Here is an 18886-nt window from a genome sequence, read left to right as displayed (position 1 = left end):
GACAGCTACTCCCCTGCCTCGGTGTGGGACCTGCTGAGCTGCCGTTCCTGTGCTGGGAGTGTTTCTCCTCTCATGCAGGCAAGCCAGAGAGCTCCTAGGGAAGGAGCAGGTAAGGTTGAAGTGCTGAGATCTCCCCGGTAAGAAGTGCCGTGACAAAAGGAAATGGCCTCAAGTTGCAGCAGGGAAGGCTCAGATTGGCTTTGAGGACCAATTTGTTCACTGAAAGGGTGGTCAGGCGTAGGAGCGGGCTGCCCAGGGCAGTCCTCGTTGCTGGAGACATTTGAAGCATGGCAAGATGTGGTGTTTAGGGACCTGATTTGGGTGGGGGCTTGGCAGTGCTGGGGCAGCAGCTGGGCTCGATGGCCTTAGAAGGCTTTTGCAGCCTAAAGGATGCTATGGTTCTGGAAAGCCTCGACCCCTCTGGCTCCGACACAGCACCTGGATGCTGACGGAAGGAGGCTGGTCATGGAGCCTGGAGGTGCCTGTGCCACAGGGAGGGAGAGGACAAGGCAGTGTCACCTGCAGGGAGGGTCTCGTCCCCAGAGAGCGGCCAGTGACTCCATCCGTGCCCGGGGCTCTGGGTGCACCCTCGGGGTGGACACCTGCCCTCAGGTTTCCCTCTGGGCACCCGGGGAGGGAACCGGGTCCATCCGTGTGGCAGCTCCAAGGCCTGCAGGCTCTGGGGCCCTGCAGCCGTGTGCCCTGTCACAGGGCGGCAGGGACGTGACGCTGCCCGGCCGCGCCGCTGGCCTGGGATCCTTGCTGCTTTCCTCCCGATCCCACATGGCTGTAGCAGCAATCTTGTGTCTTTTCTTTAAAAGTGTCCTTGGGAGAGTTCAAAGAGAGGGTAATTAGTTATGTCAAAGCCTACATATTTGACCTGTTGGCACTCAAGAGAAAAGACAGAAACCTGCTTGGCATCCTTGTGCCTGGAAGTCATTGTGACCCAGGGAAGTGAGGAAGGGGCTGGCCGAGGTCACTGAGGCTCTGAGATGGAGGTGAGTTTGCATTCCAGTTGATTGGAACGGAGGCTCATCAGGAGTTTCCTCGGCTATCCGAGGCACAGAGCCCTGGAGCCAGGTGAGCCTGAGCTGCTGCACGCTTGCTGTGAGCTTTGGGGTGAGGGTGCATCGTTGCAGGCCTGGGATGGATTGAAATGTGCTGAGGAAAGCAGAGGGAGGGAGGGAGGGAAATGCTCTGTTAACTTGTGCCAATTCTTCTGTCAGACTCATCACGGCGGGACAGCGTGAAGACTGAAAGTGTGAGAAGATGTGGAGGGGAACAGAGAATCTGACGGGAGCAGCGAACGCACGAGTGCACGAATTTTGCTTTTTGCTTGGATGTAAACTCAGGAGTTGAAAGGAATTTGGGAGTGAGAAGGGACATTTCAGAAGGAGAAGAAGAAAAAGAGGTTGTTGTTGTTGTTACAGTCCTGGCAAAATCTTTTGTTCTAGCTAATAAAAGAAGTTAGTTTAAGAAATAAAAAGAAAAAAATGTAGTGTTTTTTTTTACTTCACTGTTATATTCATTGGTGGTATATGGTGTGTTGTTTTATTTCTTGGTATTATTAACTCTGTGTAAATTGTTTTTTGAGTGAAGCTGACTTTCTGGATGGGTTGGTTTGTATTTGAGGCCGGATTAATTTCAATGGGATTGTTTCATAGATTTCTGATGGGTATTACTGGGATTTTGGTTTTGTTTGCTGTATGTATAAACATAGATCTTTGGTAGGGCCAGCTGGGCTGCTGGAGGTTTGGGTGTGAATTTATGAGATGGCTTTTGTTAAATGCAGTTTTTAATTTTTGAAATGTTTTTCAATGTAGTGGTTTTAAGGTGGTTTTTAAGAATTCATTGTATTGTTTTCTGTTGTTTGTAGTTGGTGTATGATAAGGGATGTGGTGTGAGGTCTTGAACGCTATGGTTTTAGTGTTCCTAAGTTCTGATTTCTTTCTGGTTCGATAGTTTTTTTTATTTTTTGGGACAGGGGCATTTATATGGTGGGTTTTTATAGGCAATACGTTTTTTAATTTAGGTAGTGATATTTTTTAGTATTTTAATAGTTTAGGTTTTTGATTTTCATGGTTTTAATTATTTTTTTTAATTTTTTTCAAATAACTTTTCTAGATGATAGGTTATTATTTGTGCATTAGCATAAAGGTAGAGCTTTGGGGACTTTTTTTAGTAATGTTTAGGGTCAGTTGTACAGTTTTGAGTCTCGTGAGTTGGTTTGATTTAGTTTTTACTGGGTGTTTGTTTTTATTAGCAGTTGTGTCATTTTCAAGGTGTATTTGAGTTTTTTGGGGTTTTTGAGATACTGGTTTAGGAGGAAGTTTATGATGAGAATGTGCGGAGGTTTTGGGCTACTTTATAGTGGGGTTTAATATTTATTGACAGTTAGGTTTATTTGAGTTTTTATTAGGGTTCAATGACGTTGTGGGACGTTTGTTCCGTTAGTAATAGCAATGGGTTTTGTTTTGATGCGCTGCGATGGGACGAGCATGTGCTGCGTGCCGGTGCTGACAAAGGTACGGTACTGTTGTGGTTCTGGTGCGTGGGGTCAATGAACTTGTATGGTTTAATATAGAGATGAAAATAGAAATAAATATACATTTAAAAATAAATATAACATTAGAGTGGTAGACATGAATATAGATAACAGATACATACATAAAACTGTAATACCTGGTATATAATTGTAACATCATATAGATAAATGATAGTCTATTATATATATATATATATATATATATATACACAAAGATATATAAATATAGATAGTTAATATGAAAATATTTAAAGGGAGTTAAAATAAATGGGGGGGGTGTTATTAGGTTATAGGCTGGGGTTTTTAAATAAATGATAGAAATAAAATATCAATTCGGATATACAAATATATATACAAATACAAATCTCTATAAATATTTAATTTAAATAAATATAAGGAAAAGAAATCTATAATACAGAAAATACAGATCTCTTATTATATTAGAAGGTATTCTCTCTAATATATATAATATCTATGAATAAAATAAATTAAAATGTCCATATGAATATCATTATAATTTTGAAAAATAATATTACTTCCTACATTTTAAATCTGGTTCCAATAAAGGGGTGTCCTTGGTTTTCATTTGGTTAGAGGCAGGAGTTGTATTTTAAATAATATAAGTAATATAGAAATGTGGATCTTAAGATAGAAATATGTAATAAATATATAAAGAGAAATTGCTAAAATATGAATATAAATTTACATATAAATATGTGTAAGTAATATGAAGAGTTGTAGTGTAGAATATAAATAACATTATATGGCAATATAAATTATAAATGGGAATATAAATATAAAAATATGTAAATATAGCTTAAAAGAAAGGGAATGTTTTGGCTTTTATTTAAGTAGAGGCAGGGGTTTTATTTTGAATATTGTAAGTGTTCCAGAAGTAAAAATCCTGACGCAGAAATGTTTAATCAATATAAAAAATATGAATAAAAATATATAAAAATTCATAAATAACTACTCGCATCAGATGTATTATAGAATACAAATTTATTTATAACTTGACATTGGTATAGATAAATGTATAAGTAAGCAATATACATTAATATGCATTATAAATACAAATATGAATATAAAAATTGAATATAAGGATAAAATCTATTTAAATATTGTTTGCAACAAAGGCTTGGGGGTTTTTTTATTCCTATTGTGTTAGAGGCAGGGTTTTTATTTTAAATAATATGAATGTAGATATTATTGTTATTTATTTCTAAATATGGAGATATACAATCGAGATATAAATATATATATAAAAACACAAAATATAAAGAAATACAAATAATAGGAAGAGATGTAATGAAGAATACAAATAACAGTATACATAAGTGTACATTTTAAATGTAAATATGAATATGAACCTGAAAACTAGAATTTTAAAAAATATTTAAATACAGTTGAGAAGAAAGGGGTTCTTTTTGGCTTTAATGTGGATGGAGGCAAAGGTTTTATTTTAAATAATGCAAGTGTTACAGAAGTAAAAATCGTAACAGAAATATATACTTACCATGTAAAAATATGTATAACAATATACAAATAAATTTAAGTTTTAGGGATATATGCAATATGGAATAGAAATGTATTTATAAAAAGAAATGTATAAATGGACAGTGTACATCAATATACATTGTAAATAGAAATGTGAATATTAATAGGAAAAAACTTTTTAAAAAATATTTAAATATTTTTTAAAAGAAATAGTTGTTTTTTTGGGTTTTTTTTGTGTGTTGTGTTTTGTTTTGTCTTTTATCCTTTTAGATTAGAGGCAGAAGTTTATTTTTCCTCTTCCCCGTTGTTTTGGGGCATTTATTTCAGAGCAGTTTTCGGCGGGGGCCGCCCCTGTTCTTTTTCGCCGCCTTCCCTGCCCGCAGCCCCGAGGCGCGCTGCGCCCCCGGCTGGGGCGTGCGGCAGTGCTGCCGCCTTGTGGGCAGAGCGCTGTACTGCAGCCCTGCACCGAGAGGCCGCCACCTTGGGAGTGGCGCGTCGTGGATGTCGCGGACTTTTAATTGACCTTCTCATCATGGCGGCGAAAAGGGCGGGGAAGTGGAGGACCGGGGTTGGTCTAAGTGGACTGCCTGCACAGAATACTGACGTCATGGCGGCTCCGACGGATTTTTCTGCGGCGTTTCATGTGTACCCGACACACGGTGTGGGCTCAGCGGCGCCGCGGGCGGGGTAGTTTGGCGGGTTTGTGCCAGGCATGTGGGTTAAACGCCTCGCTGTGCCGGGGTCCTCTGACGGCCGCTTTCGCGCCCTGAGGGAGCCGAGCCGGGCCGAATTGTTCCGAAGAGCCGAAGAGCCGAGTGTGGCCGAAAACAGCCGAGTTTACCCGAAGAGCCGAGGGTGGCCGAAAACAGCCGACTTGAACCGAAGAGCCCAGGGCGGCCCAAAATCGCCCAGTTTACACCAAGAGACCATGATAGCCAACTGGAACCGATAGCCGAGTGTAGCCGACACTGGCCGCATTTAGACAATGTGCCCAATATGACCGAGTTTAGTCGAACCGTGCCGAGTTCGGCCGAAGAGCCGTACTGAAACGAGTTTAGACCAAGAGCCGAACCAAGCCGAATTCAGCCGAGTTTCATTAAACAGAACCGAACAACGCCGCAGGGCTCTGCCTGCAGTGCGCCTGTGCAGGCGGCAGGGATTGCTGTGCCTGCAGTGCTCCGAGGCAGACGGCAGGGGGCGCTGTCCCTGCAGTGCGCCTGTGCAGACGGCAGGGATCGCTGTGCCTGCAGTGCTCCGGGACAGACGGCAGGGGGCGCTGTATAAAGTAAGTAGACAATATCAACTCTCTATAAGAAGGAATAAAAGCTCTATGTCACGTGCAGCAGTAGAAAATTTCAGGCTCCCAGGGAATAAATAGTTTTCTTTAAATCCTTTTCGTTCTGGAGTTTTTTTTTTTACTCCCAGGTAGCCTGATAGTTTCTACTGCTGTTTTTTTATTCTAAAGCTAGAAAGGTAAACCAAGATCAGAAATACAAGAAAGGGAAAGGGAAAGGGAAGGGAAGGGAAAGGAAAGGAAAGGAAAGGAAAGGAAAGGAAAGGAAAGGAAAGGAAAGGAAAGGAAAGGAAGCAGGAGAGCAAGAGGGAAGGGAAGGGGTGAAAAACAGAGTGAAAAAAGAAAAAAGAGTTGGAGGGGGAAAGAGAAGGCATTCGGAAGGAGCGGTGCTGCCGCAGGTCCTTCCCCGCCCAGGGGTGAAGGTCCCGTGTGATGCCCGGGAGGTTCTGCAGCTCCCGGCGGCGGGGGACGGAGCCGTGGCTGTCAGCCCGAGACTACAACTCCCGGCAGGCCTTGCTGCCGGCGCGGCGCGTGACGCAACGGCTGACGCGGCACATGAGTGGCTGGCGGGCCAGGCGGCCGCGCGGGGCTGTGCGCGGGCCGCTCCCGGCGCCTCTCCCGCGCGTGACGGCGACGCTGGACGGGCGAAGCCTCCGTCCGGCCGCCCGCACGGCGCCGAGCAGCGCGGAAGGAGCGTCCGCGGGGTTCCTCGGCCTCACTCGGCGGTGCCGGGGGCGGGGGGCGGGGCGGTGCTTTGCTGCCGCGGGCCGGGAGCTGCAGGAGCCGCCCCGGGCGAGCACGGCGAGCACCTGTGAGTGTTTTTTTTTTCCTCTAAATCGGGAGTAAATATAGCTGAGTAAAATTAGCTTGGTTTTCTTCCTTCTTTTTTAACTGAATTGTTTTTATTAAAAATCCTATTTGAATGTGTAGAAAAAGTGGGGATGTCCTGTAATATATTGTAGCTTTTCTTGTTTACAGGGTACTCAGAAAATACGTCTCCCTTAGAGTCCCACAGAAAGGTTCTCAGTGCAATCTCTGTCAAGGTATGTATTTCCAAAGAAGTGATCCCTTTAGATATTTGCCTGTGTACCTTTTCCTGTTATTCAGAGCTTGCCTTCTGTGGGTTTTATGATAAACCTGTAAAACCGGTTTTGCAAGTCTTAATCGTTGAAGGCAGCATAGAGCCTGTTCTTGACCAGACAAAGGGAAAAAGTGTGACTTTGAGGCTGAACTTGTCATTTTTCATTTGACTTGTCTTGAATTATTTAAGAATAGAGAGAACTAGAAAAAGAGAGAAATAGAATTGGTTATTGAGCACTCCCCAAATGCTCACCATGATTCAGTGTAGAGCCACAGGGCAGGGTGATGGAAAGGGCTCTATGCTTTAGAAGGAAATAAATTTAAACCTGACCTCCACAGAGTCTCACTAACTTCTGTTGTTTGAAAATACAAAATACGTTCAGGAAGTGTTGGAAGTTAGTATTTTGGGAAAGAAATGGCAGTTCCACAGAACATTCCATTTAACAGTAAATTGGAGGAGAGCCCAAGAGAAATTTTTCATCCCTTGATAGAAAAGGTAGGAAGTGACTTTTTTTGGTTTGGTTCTTTTTTCTTTATTATTTTCTGGAAATAAAAGTAATTAAGTATAGGTACTACTGGTCTGTTTCTTCCAGTAACAGGTGATAATAATAGTAGTAGTAATAATAAAAATAATAATAGAAATAATAATAACAGTAATGTAATACTAGTTAAACAGTCTTTATCCATTGAACTGGCCATTTCAAATCAAAACTTCTAAACACAAATCAAACCATCATCCTTGTAGAATCTTTCACAGCAGTGGGCTAAAGATCCTGGTTTTGTTGACAGGATTTATTGGTTCTGGAAGAACAAGAGGGAAGTAGAAGCCTAACTACTTCTAGCTCACAGACCTGTCCAGTGAACAGAGCTTTGTATTTTGATGGGCTTGTGATGACTTTGAAATCAATTGGTCATTACAGTAAAAAAAATTAATGTTTTTTTGAACGTGACAGCAGAAATAACTTTAAGCACCAACTTAATAATAATAGATCACCAATTTAAGTTAAAAATTCATGCTATACTATCAAAATTTAAAGGTAAGTGATTATGTATTAGGTGATGGTATAAAGTGTATGTTCTAATGTGTAGGATGTATGCAAAGATACATACATACCTGAAAGTCCTTAGAGGAAACAAATTTTTATGTTTGCTGTCTGACTGTTTATCATACAATATTTGGTTTTATTTCGCAGGGATCGGTGAATTTTAACTTTGGAGTCCTCTATGCTAAGGATGCTCAGCCTGCAGATGATGAAATGTTCAGTAATGGTGAGTTTTTCACTTTCTCTTTAATTGCTATGCTGATCTGAATAAGAAAAAAACAAAAACAAGAGAAAAAAAAAGGATGGTTTATTATTTTTTACACTGTTATGTTTGTTTCCTCAGTATTTGCTGCAGCTCTGCTTACCCAAGCTTTGGGTTCCTTCTGTCCCACAGGGAGTTGCCCTGTTTGGTTGCATCTGGTGAAATTCACCCTGAGACCTTACAGAAGTAGCTCAAACTACGTGAGAGCCATTTGCAGTTCCCTCCACACACCTGGAGAATGGGTGACGTTTCTGAGGATGTGGCAACTGTACTTCTATCAAAACTCAGTCTGTGAAATTTCTGGGGAAAACTCTTCGGTGACCTGAAGGGTTCAAACTCTGGTGAGAATCCAGTTATCAGGTGCTCACCTGGATGGTTCCAGCTCTTAAAGTGAACACTTGTACTCTTGCCCTGTAGTTTACATCCATTGTATTTTTGTTATTTTGCAAGATTTTATGTCTTTGCAAAATATCGTGCATTTCGCTCTTTGGAACCTCTCAGATTGTTCTTTGGTGTAGCACCACCTCACGGGACACTTGGCTGCCGTCCTGAAGGGGATGCTCGCTAGAATTGTAAATTCTGGAGAGTTTGTAAGTCTTCTGTCCCCAGGGAGCTATCATGCTTTGTTTACTTTTGTTCTGTTGGTTAGGCGCTGCTTCTCATTGCAAGTATGAATTTCAAACTACCCTGTTCTCTTTTTAACTGTTTTCCTGGTTCTCTCCGTACGGCAGGGAAAGACTCTCGTATCCTTGTCTTCAGGCTCGGTGCTGTCCACGAAGATACGGAGACTAAAAAAATCATAAGAAGCAAAATATGACTGCAGGGAAAACAAGCTGGAGAGAACAAAAGGTGATATTGTTATCCTTACCCTGTATTAGAAACATCCAATGTGCTTTGATGCTGGCAGCTGCCAGGGGCTTGTTAGCTCTTTGTAGGCAGGTGTAGGTGTTCGCTTGTAGGTTTTTTCTCTGGACAAGTCAATTCAAACTTTGCTAAGCTTATATTTGCAGATTACTCTCTAGCACAGTCCAGCATGACATTTTTGAATGCTGTAAAAAAAACATGTTACTTGGAAATTGCTAATGATGAGAAGCTATAGGGGAAAATAAGATTTCAGGGTTGGGAGACGTGAGAAGAATTTTGTGGGGATGTTAGACTGAAGTAAAGCACACTTTAGGCTGGACTGGCACGCTGGCAGGTCCCCTATTAAACAGTAGTGCTTAGATTAGCCTGGGGGTTGCCCATTGTTTCTGTAGAAATCAGTGTTTCCTGGTCTTCAGAAGTAAGCTGCTTTGAAAAGCTGGAAGGTGCAGCATGGTGACAATCCGTGTGCTCTGGATTAAAAGTAGATTTCAGAAGGGTCCTAGGCTTTTGTCTTTTCCTAGAAGCCGATGTAATCCTATTGAGGAGTTTTTAATTCTGTGCTGCCACGTCATCGGTCAGGGCCCTGTTGTACTAATCATCATACAGATACAAAACAAAAAATCGGACCCCGTCCCAACCACTTAGAGCCCAGAACACGATTTCCTCGGGCTGCCATTTGTGTGCCATCGGCACTCACCATGGAAGCGAGCTGGGGATTGTTGCAGCTGCTGGGAACAAACCGCTCCTCGTCACACAGGAACGGAACTGGGACGACGCCTCGGCCAGCCCCTCTCTGCCATCGTCTCCTGAATCTGCAGCAGAGCAGTTCCGGTCCATCCGGGCACGTGTAATCCAGTTCCTGATGATCTGAGCGCACGGAGCAGCGCTCCGCTGCTGTGGGGGGCTCAGGGAAGGCAGAGTGTGCATTGTCATCTTCCTGAACCTGCAGACGAATCCAAGTGAGAAGCCACAGGGTGGAAATCAGTCGCATATATGCTAAACGAAACTTGCAGGTTTTTTTTAAGAATTGTTTCTGCTTGTTCTTTTTTGTGCTTCAGTGCTTCGAAAACCTCTCTTTAAAATCAGTTCAATTCATCAGTTGAACCTTTGTTTGCAGACCCTCAGTGAGCAGAATTTGTTGCAGACTCAGTGCACGCTGTGCCGGCCTCCCGGGAGTGTGAGGGGCTCACGTGTGCTACTTTTTGCTTTAGGACGCTCTGAGGTATTTATTCCTTTTGGGATACATGACGAGAATTGCCAAGAGAGGTAGTTACAAGGTATGACATGAGGAAAAAGCCTGTCTGGTTGGAACGTTGTTGCTGTCAAAAGTTAATTTTTCCTTCTTTCTTAGCCAGTAGTTAGCTTTTTGCTTAATTTTTGTGGTATCATTATTTTATTGTTTAAAAAATGGCTTCAAAATCACTTTGGTGGTTGGTGTTGGCCACCAGTACCTTGTTCAGATTTGCCTATTTGCTTGTAGCTAAAATGTTCGCATCCTGTTTATCATTCTATTTAAGAAACTGCTGCCCAGCCAACTAATAACTGAATATCCATCTGTCTGGGACACGGGGAGAGGATTTAGGTAACGTCTTTGTTCCCAGGAAAAGGTTCCAGTGTAGTTTCTAAATAGAGGAGAAGGGGATGAAGACGCGGGGCTCTGATGCCGTATGGGCACCCCAAGGTCCCCAGGAGCGGGAGCCCCGCTGCAGTGCAGGAGCAGGTATGTTCTCATGTAATACTGAACAAATTATAAATATAAATATGACAATTTAAGCATGAAAATATTTTTAAAAATAGTTAAACAAAGTGGGTTTTTTCATTTGTCAATAGGCAGTGTTTTGATTGTAAAAATTATAACTACAAATAATATAAAGGGAGAAATCTAAGTATAGAAATATAAATATATACAGATATATATAAAATTTAAACCTATAAGAAAAAATTAGTTGTAGCAGTAGATGTGATACCTAATATAAATAATAACTTAGATACTTTCCTAGAATTTTATATATATTATATATAATTATGAATATAATGCATCAAAAGAAACTATAAATATAAATGTGAATATAATTATACAAAAGTATAAAAATATTTCAATATCGTTCAAAAGAAGGCTTTTTTTGTGTTTATTTGGTTAGAGACAGGGGTTTTATTTGGAATCATAGAAGTAGCAATCTAAATATAGAAATATACAGTCAATAAAGAAAGGTATTTATAAGAACACGACTGAACGACGCCGCCTTCAGCCGAATGGAACGAGCTCAGCCGAACCAAGGCGAGACCGGCCGAACCTGACGGGCTCGAGCGAACCGAGGCCAGGCTTGCGAGGCTGCCTGAACGGAGCCGAGCTCGGCCGAACCGAGCCCGCCGCTCTCGTGCGCGCTAATTAGCGCGAGTGCTAATTAGCACAGCCCAATGAGCTCCTGTGCCACCCCGCGCTCCCGGTCGTGTCGGTACGAAGGCCGGGCCGCCCGCGTGACGCGGCAGCAGGAGAGCCCCGAGCCGGGCGAGTTTAACGTGAGGCGGCGCCGCTTGCCCGCCCTCGGGGAGGCGAGCCGAGCCGACCTCAGCCGAACGCGCAGAGAGCGGCTCCGAGTTCGGCCGAAGCGAGCCGGAGGGACGAATGGAGCCGAATGCGGCCGTCAATAGCCGAGTTTAGCCGACAATAGCCGAGTTTAGCCGACAATAGCCGAGTTTAGCCGAAGAGCCGACTGGAGCCGAGTGACTCCGGAGCGAGCCGAGCTCCCCCGAGCGCAGCCTCCCGGGCAGGGCGAGGCGCCGGGCCGGGCTCGGGGTGCAGCCGGGGCTCTGTGAGGCTTCCCCGCCTGTCCCTCTCTCTCGCCCTCCTTCCTTCTCCCCGTATTCGCCTTCTCTCGCTCCCTTTCCCCCATTCCCTCTCCCCCCACAAGCCCGGCTCCTTCCTGTCCAGCCCCTTCCCCGCTACTCCCTTTCTCTTCCCCGTTTCTGCCTCCTCTGTCCACCCTCCCTCTACCCCCCTCCCGGGCTTTCCCTTCCCGTCCCGCTTTCCTGCACAGCCCGCCCTCCCTCGCCGCCCTTTGTCATGCCCTGCTCTCGCTCCTCTCTTCCGGTGCCCGCTTTCCTTCTTTGCCGCGCAGCCGCGGGGCTCGGGGTGCCGGAGAATGAAGGCCCGAGGGTATGGGGGTTCATCCGTGGTGCTGTTAACACAGTCAGAATGGCTCAGTGACTCTGTGCCAGGCTGGTGTGGCCTCAAAGGCTGCCCCTGCTGCTGGCAGAGTGTGTGAAGCGTCTGCTGAGCGGGCAGCGGCATCCCCCTGAACACCTTCTCGCAGCAGGGACGGAGATGGAGCCAGCCCAGCGCGTGGAAATGGATCTCTCCAGCTGAACGCTCAGGTGAAGCGAGCAGAGAACTTGCCCAGCATGAACCAGGTGAGCTGCACGTCTCCAGGGTAATGGTTCTTGCACCTTCAGAGCCACAGTATCGCTGAGCTTTTTTTTTCCCCAGGCTTTCCATCACCTCTCAAACAGACGAATGCTCCCCTTGGAGGCTGCTGTGCCCTGGGGAGCCTGGCAGGTGGCCCCGTTGGTGAGAGGAGGGCAGCAGGCAGGCAGCCCCCAGGAAAACACGGGAGTTTCAGTGGTTTCTGATGCCTGAGGAACGGGGAGATGGCGTGAGCTGAGCAGGAGTTAAGCACGGTCGTACAGAGGCCTGGCTGTTATGATTTAAGATGGCTTATTGAATATCTGTAGTTTCTATAGATATTTGTATATCTGTCCAAGTAGGATATAGAGCCTTGTGCAGGAGAAAAAGAACTCTTGATGTAAGATATGACCTGGGGGAGGCATCATGCCAGGCTATCCCTTCCAGATTTGGACGGCTTCAGTGTCTTGTGTGGCATGATGGGAAGTTCTGAAAATTAAGATTTCCTCTTTGGTGCGGGTCAGATGGGTGACGCCTGGCAGCTCGTGCACTGCCACTGTGCTAACCTGTGTGCCTCTCCTTCCCTCCCTGCTCCACAGGCAGCGCAACACGGGAGCAGCAGGGAGAGCTGGCTTTGTCCTGGAAGATCCAGGAGCTCGCGGTGGATATCTGAGCCTGCAGCTCCAGGCTGCCGCACGACGCAAGGGCTGCACACACCCAGAGCGTACAGGTACTGTCACAAACGTGGGCTGTCGTGGCTGAGCCCTCAGGAGCTGGCGGTGCCAGCTGGGAGAAGAACAGTAGCTTCCAGCCTTTTCTTTTGTCTGCGTTTCCCGTGTTCAGTCAGTCTGATTACTTCTGGGCATTGCCCAGCAGGGTGTGAAATGCTTCCAGGGCTAAAGGGGGAAAAAAAGGGAAACACAAACTATAATCCACACCTCAGGAGGGAGAAGGCATCTGTCAGGACAAACTCTTAAGAGAAATGGGATGAAGAATACTTGTTTATTCGGTCTTTGGTATGTGTAGCTAGTTCAAAGAGGTCTCCCAGTCCTTCCCATTAGCAGAGCAAAGGAAGAGCAGCAAAGCCCTCAGGCTAAGCCATTAAAAGCAGCAGCAGCAGCTTTGTGTGCTGGAGTGTGGCAGGCATTCCTAGGTTTACTTTTTGGTTTTGCATCTAGCAGTGGTAGAGGAAAGTTCTTTGCAAGGTGATAGTTCCAGCCTTGTATTGAAATGTGAGCAAAGAGGAACTTTCTCAGTTGGATTGGGGTTTATTCACAGCACTTGTAAACAGAGTTAACATTCAGATAACATGTGCAGGGAGTGTGTGCTGTGGGTTAGCACAAGTGACAAAGGAAGTGGGACAGGGACAGGGCACTTTCCCCTTCAAGGTACTGGTTTTTTTTCTGGAAGAATGACGTGAGAGCAGAAAAGTTGCAATGGCATTGCAGTTCCCTGCACAGAATATACCCAGGGAGGTGAAGCACAGCCCAGTGGTGCCATTCACCTGCGCCCCAATGGGGAGCATCAGTGAAGTGAGGAGGACTGAGGAGCTCTCCCCTTGAGCAATCACAACAGTCATGTCAACGAGTGTCACCCTTTTCCAGACCACTGGCATGTGCTTGGGGACAATAACCTGTGTTTTTTACAGCCAGGTCTTCTGAGCCGCTGCTCACTGCTCGCAGTGAAAAGAAACTTGTGTACAGGCACTCTGCAAAATTGCCACCTCAGATGCCACTGAAGCACAGCTTTGGCTTTCAGGCATCTCCCCTGCAAGCTGTCCCTTGCGGCGTTTCCGCACTGGGTTCATTGTAAATTCATTCCTCCCATTTTTTATTTGTAATTTCCAAAGAATATCAGTCGACTTTTACGGCCTCTTCAGGGCTCCCCAAGCTTCATACCACACCTAAATGCTCGTTTTCACTGCCTGAAGGGCTTCTCTCACCCGAGTGATTCTATGAATTTGGCCTGTACTTCAGCTTAAGGGGAAAGCTGTACATTGATTGCATTTTGGAGAAAAAGATTTGACCGTCCAGCTGTAAATTTATCTTGTGTTTTGCCTTCCAGGTTCGCTCGTATTGTAATTTGCAAATGGCACGGCAAATGCCACGAGAGCAGCTGGTGAAGGTGGCTCAGAAGCAATGACAAGAATGTGCTGCAAAGTTGGGTCCAGCAGTCCAGCTTCCCGACACGGTAGGGCAGGCACACCTTTTGATAAAGCATCAAACGCTGTAGTTTTTATTCTTGGTGTTTGTCTGTGCTCCCATTCTGATCACCCCTTGAAGTATTATTTTTCAAAATGATATCTAGGAGAGAAATCATGTTTATTCAGGGGGAGCCATAATTTTCATCTGTTCCAAATGCACCAGGTGTGTTTTAAGGCCTGCACACACAGCAAGAGCTGCAGAGCTTGTTGTGCAGTTTCCTGCAGCACTGATTCATTCTGTATTCCAGTAACCATGCCCTGGGCTGCCAGCCAGGCTCAATGCCAGGAGCGGGAGGAGTAGACCCGAGAGGTGCTTTGGGTGGAGCCCAGCCAGGTTTCAGGCAGCCCGCAGAGTCTGCCCTTGCAGTCCACGCCGGTCTGCTGTTGCCATCTGCTGGAAAAATCCCTAATGGATATTTCCAAAGGTGGGGAGGAGCATCCGCTCCTGTCACAGACCTGCTGGGGGCTCTTTGCCCTCTGGCTCCGTGCGCTCTGCCCAAGAACAGCGTGTGCAGCAGGCTGTCACCGCTCTCTGCAGGGTGAAGCACCTTCAGCCAAGGTCAGTGCAAGAGCAAAACAATCCTGCCAGTAAAGCCTGCTACTAGAGAGGCAAACAATGATCCTTCCAAAGGAATTCATCCTTCTTCTCCCTTACAACTCTCCTGTGTCATCACACCGCAGAATGGTTTGGGGTGGAAGAGATGTTGAAAACGACCTAGTTCCACCCCTGTCCTGGGCAGGCTCACCTTCCTCTGGGCCAGGGTGCTGTGCTGTCGCAGATCAGGTGGCAGATCTGTGGAAATTGTAATGATATTATTAAGGCGTGTCTCTTATTGCCTTGCCATTCGTGAATCCCGAGGCTGTCTTGTCCTAGTTTAGCTTTCTGATGTGGAGGAGCAGAACTGCCAACTGATATGGAATTTGGTGCTCTCTGTGGAGTGACATCCTGTAAAATTTCTGTCCCAGGAATGCTGTCACGATGGCTCTGCTCCATAGAGAATGACACGGCCTGATTGTCAGCAATTTTTGCTTCTGCAATAGTGTAAAAATGCTAAAATTTGAACACGGCTTATTATTTCAAAAGAGAATATTTTAAAACTGGAAGAGATAGCTGAAATTACACCTGAAAGGTAGCAAGAGCAAATACATAGAATATTTCTCCCTGTTTGTAGATATACTTTTCATTCAAAATTATGCTGATGGGGATATGCTTTTATGTATTTAGTGACTTTACAGATTTATTCCCCGAGTTTTTTGAGTTCATGGAATCATGGAATAATTCAGGTTGGAAGGGGCTCTAAAGATCACCTCGTTCCAAGCCTGGTGCCGTGGGCAAGGACACGGTTCCATGGACCAGGTTGCTCTGAGCCTGATCCCAGAGCACCAATGGGCCTTGGAACACTTCCAGGGATGGGGCAGCCCCAGCATGTGTGAGCAACCTGTGCCAGGCAGGTGCCAGAGGAAGAAGAAAGCCCTTCCCAGCTGGAGCAGAGGCTGCTGCAGCTTGGCGCAGCCTCGTGTCACCGAGCGTGTGAGACAAAAGGGCCCTTCCCGTGGAGGGAGAACGGCACTGAAAGATCTTTTTTGGGAGGAGCGGAGCCATGGAATGCCAAAGCAGCCTTCAGTTCTTGCAGCAGAGTTGGGAACAACTGGAAGCAGGAGCAGAGCTGGCCTGGTGCCTGGCAGCTCTGCAGGCAGTGGGGATGGAGAAGGTGCAGTTGTCTGTCTTCTTGGCTGAGTCTTGAAAAATGAGGCACTTTTCTGTAGTTCCTTTTCAAGCATTACGTGGCAGTTGCCCCTAGAAGTCCAAAGGCAGCTGTTTTCTTAGCAGGAAGAAGTCAGGAAGAGGCAAAGCAGGCAAAGACATCAGATAAGTCTGGATAAAAATCTTGGCTAAGCTGTTTTTTCCCCCTCCTCCAAACAGGCAATTCTGAAGCGCTGAGCAGAGATCTGCCCCCGGGAGGCAGAGCAGAGCCGCTCTGTGAGAGCTGACACGGGAGCTGTGGTGAGGACAGCTACTCCCCTGCCTCGGTGTGGGACCTGCTGAGCTGCCGTTCCTGTGCTGGGAGTGTTTCTCCTCTCATGCAGGCAAACCAGAGAGCTCCTAGGGAAGGAGCAGGTAAGGTTGAAGTGCCGAGATCTCCCCGGTAAGAAGTGCCGTGACAAAAGGAAATGGCCTCAAGTTGCAGCAGGGAAGGCTCAGATTGGCTTTGAGGACCAATTTGTTCACTGAAAGGGTGGTCAGGCATAGGAGCGGGCTGCCCAGGGCAGTCCTCATTGCTGGAGACATTTGAAGCATGGCAAGATGTGGTGTTTAGGGACCTGATTTGGGTGGGGGCTTGGCAGTGCTGGGGCAGCAGCTGGGCTCAATGGCCTTAGCAGGCTTTTGCAGCCTAAAGGATGCTATGGTTCTGGAAAGCCTCGACCCCTCTGGCTCCGACACCACACCTGGATGCTGACGGAAGGAGGCTGGTCATGGAGCCTGGAGGTGCCTGTGCCACAGGGAGGGAGAGGACAAGGCAGCGTCACCTGCAGGGAGGGTCTCGTCCCCAGAGAGCGGCCAGTGACTCCATCCATGCCCGGGGCTCTGGGTGCACCCTCGGGGTGGACACCTGCCCTCAGGTTTCCCTCTGGGCACCCGGGGAGGGAACCGGGTCCATCCGTGTGGCAGCTCCAGGGCCTGCAGGCTCTGGGGCCCTGCAGCCGTGCGCCCTGTCACAGGGCGGCAGGGACGTGACGCTGCCCGGCCGCGCCGCTGGCCTGGGATCCTTGCTGCTTTCCTCCCGATCCCACATGGCTGTAGCAGCAATCTTGTGTCTTTTCTTTAAAAGTGTCCTTGGGAGAGTTCAAAGAGAGGGTAATTAGTTATGTCAAAGCCTACATATTTGACCTGTTGGCACTCAAGAGAAAAGACAAGAACCTGCTTGGCATCCTTGTGCCTGGAAGTCATTGTGACCCAGGGAAGTGAGGAAGGGGCTGGCCGAGGTCACTGAGGCTCTGAGATGGAGGTGAGTTTGCATTCCAGTTGATTGGAACGGAGGCTCATCAGAAGTTTCCTCGGCTATCCAAGGCACAGAGCCCTGGAGGCAAGTGAGCCTGAGCTGCTGCACGCTTGCTGTGAGCTTTGGGGTGAGGGTGCATCGTTGCAGGCCTGGGATGGATTGAAATGCGCTGAGGAAAGCAGCGGGAGGGAGGGAGGGAAATGCTCTGTTAGCTTGTGCCAATTCTTCTGTCAGACTCATCACGGCGGGACAGCGTGAAGACTGAAAGTGTGAGAAGATGTGGAGGGGAAGAGAGAATCTGACGGGAGCAGCGAACGCACGAGTGCACGAATTTTGCTTTTTGCTTGTGTTATGGTTTAAGGCCTGGCAAAGCCAAGGCCCCCATAAATATACCTTTTACCTGATATCTGCTGTGAGATGTGGCCAGGAAATAAGCAAAGCAGGCTCCAACTTAAACATAAAGAGAAGTTTATTAACTAAACTACACACACAATTACTAAACTACACACACAATTACTAACCTACACACACACAGGGAAAAAAACAAGGAGAATGAGAACTACACAGAAACACTTCCTTATCCTCCTCCCACCAAATTCCCAAACACATTTACATTTCCCAAAAAATTATCCACACTCGGTCTGGCACCACCCTTTGGAAAAAAAAATCAAATCTTCAGCTCATAAGGGATAGACGGAGTCCTTCCTTGTGCCACGGACTTCTTGTCACAATCAGCAATCCGCCCGGTATCTTGCTACCTCGTGACATCTCCTTTCCATGCCGAGGTGCTCTCACCACCTGGCATGGGATGGGGCAGGGGCCTGCCTTCAGGGCCTTTTAAGAATGCCTCGTCTCGTTCCAAGCAGAGTACAGTCACAATCCTGGGACCTCTGTCCCCCCCATGTCTTCTATACCCCCTGGGGCCGAGGGGTCTCAAAACCAAACTCTCTTGACGCCGAGCCTCCGCTTCCCCCTGCAATACAGCCTCTGCCTCACCAGGAAACAGTCCATGGAAATACAACAAAAAAGAGTCCAGCAAAAACTGCCACTCCATCTTCCTCCATTCCTTCAACATCTCTCTTCTCCCTTTGCCAGACCCTCCTTACTGGCCTAATTTTCTTCCTTCATCTTCCACTCCTGTCCCTTTCCCAGGAAAGGCAATGTTCTGCGAAGCCTTCATTCCCCAAAGGGTTAAAAGGTCTCCCAGGCGGCCGGACTGCCCGCTGCCCCCCCCCCCCCTTTCTCCTCCCAGCCGTGCTGCCTGCCGGCACATGATATCAAGTTTCAAGATATACAGTTCGAGCACGGGCTGCATTCTCTGGGGGGGGAATAAACTGGTCGCTCAAGGGTCTGCCACCCTTCCTCCGAACCCGGGCCTACCGTAGATGGCCCACGTGGCTCTCCCCTCCCCCAGCCCAGCCAGAAACTGGGCCGGGGGAGAGACTTCTTCACGCCGGAAATCCCAAGAGGGCTCCGAAGGCCAAGAGCCCTGCTTTTAACCCCTTGAGTTCGTAGTCTCAAGAGGCGGATCCAAATGTCCCACTGGTCAAACTAAGTGCCCATCTTAAATTCCAATTACCCATTGGTAATCACAGCAAAACAAAATATCCCAGATGTCCCATTTCCGGTCAAACCACGACAGCTTGGATGTAAACTCAGGAGTTGAAAGGAATTTGGGAGTGAGAAGGGACAT

The 18886-nt window shown here is 46.9% G+C and overlaps 1 long non-coding RNA gene across 1 annotated transcript; it reads left to right on the top strand.

Annotated features, from left to right (window-relative positions):
• Nucleotides 1-7839: 7839 nt before the first annotated feature.
• Nucleotides 7840-17531, top strand: LOC128949860 (uncharacterized). The gene is made up of 3 exons (XR_008484291.1): nt 7840-8062; nt 8453-8570; nt 17428-17531. It is a non-coding gene; the product is annotated as an uncharacterized LOC128949860 (long non-coding RNA).
• Nucleotides 17532-18886: the final 1355 nt, after the last annotated feature.

Source organism: Melozone crissalis, unplaced genomic scaffold, assembly GCF_028551555.1.
Source record: "Melozone crissalis strain CALT ecotype California unplaced genomic scaffold, PUWL_Pcris_2 ptg000319l_1, whole genome shotgun sequence".
In the NCBI taxonomy this organism is placed as follows: domain Eukaryota; kingdom Metazoa; phylum Chordata; class Aves; order Passeriformes; family Passerellidae; genus Melozone; species Melozone crissalis.
Note: the sequence above shows the minus strand (reverse complement) of the source record. Positions and strands in the feature narration are given on the sequence as shown.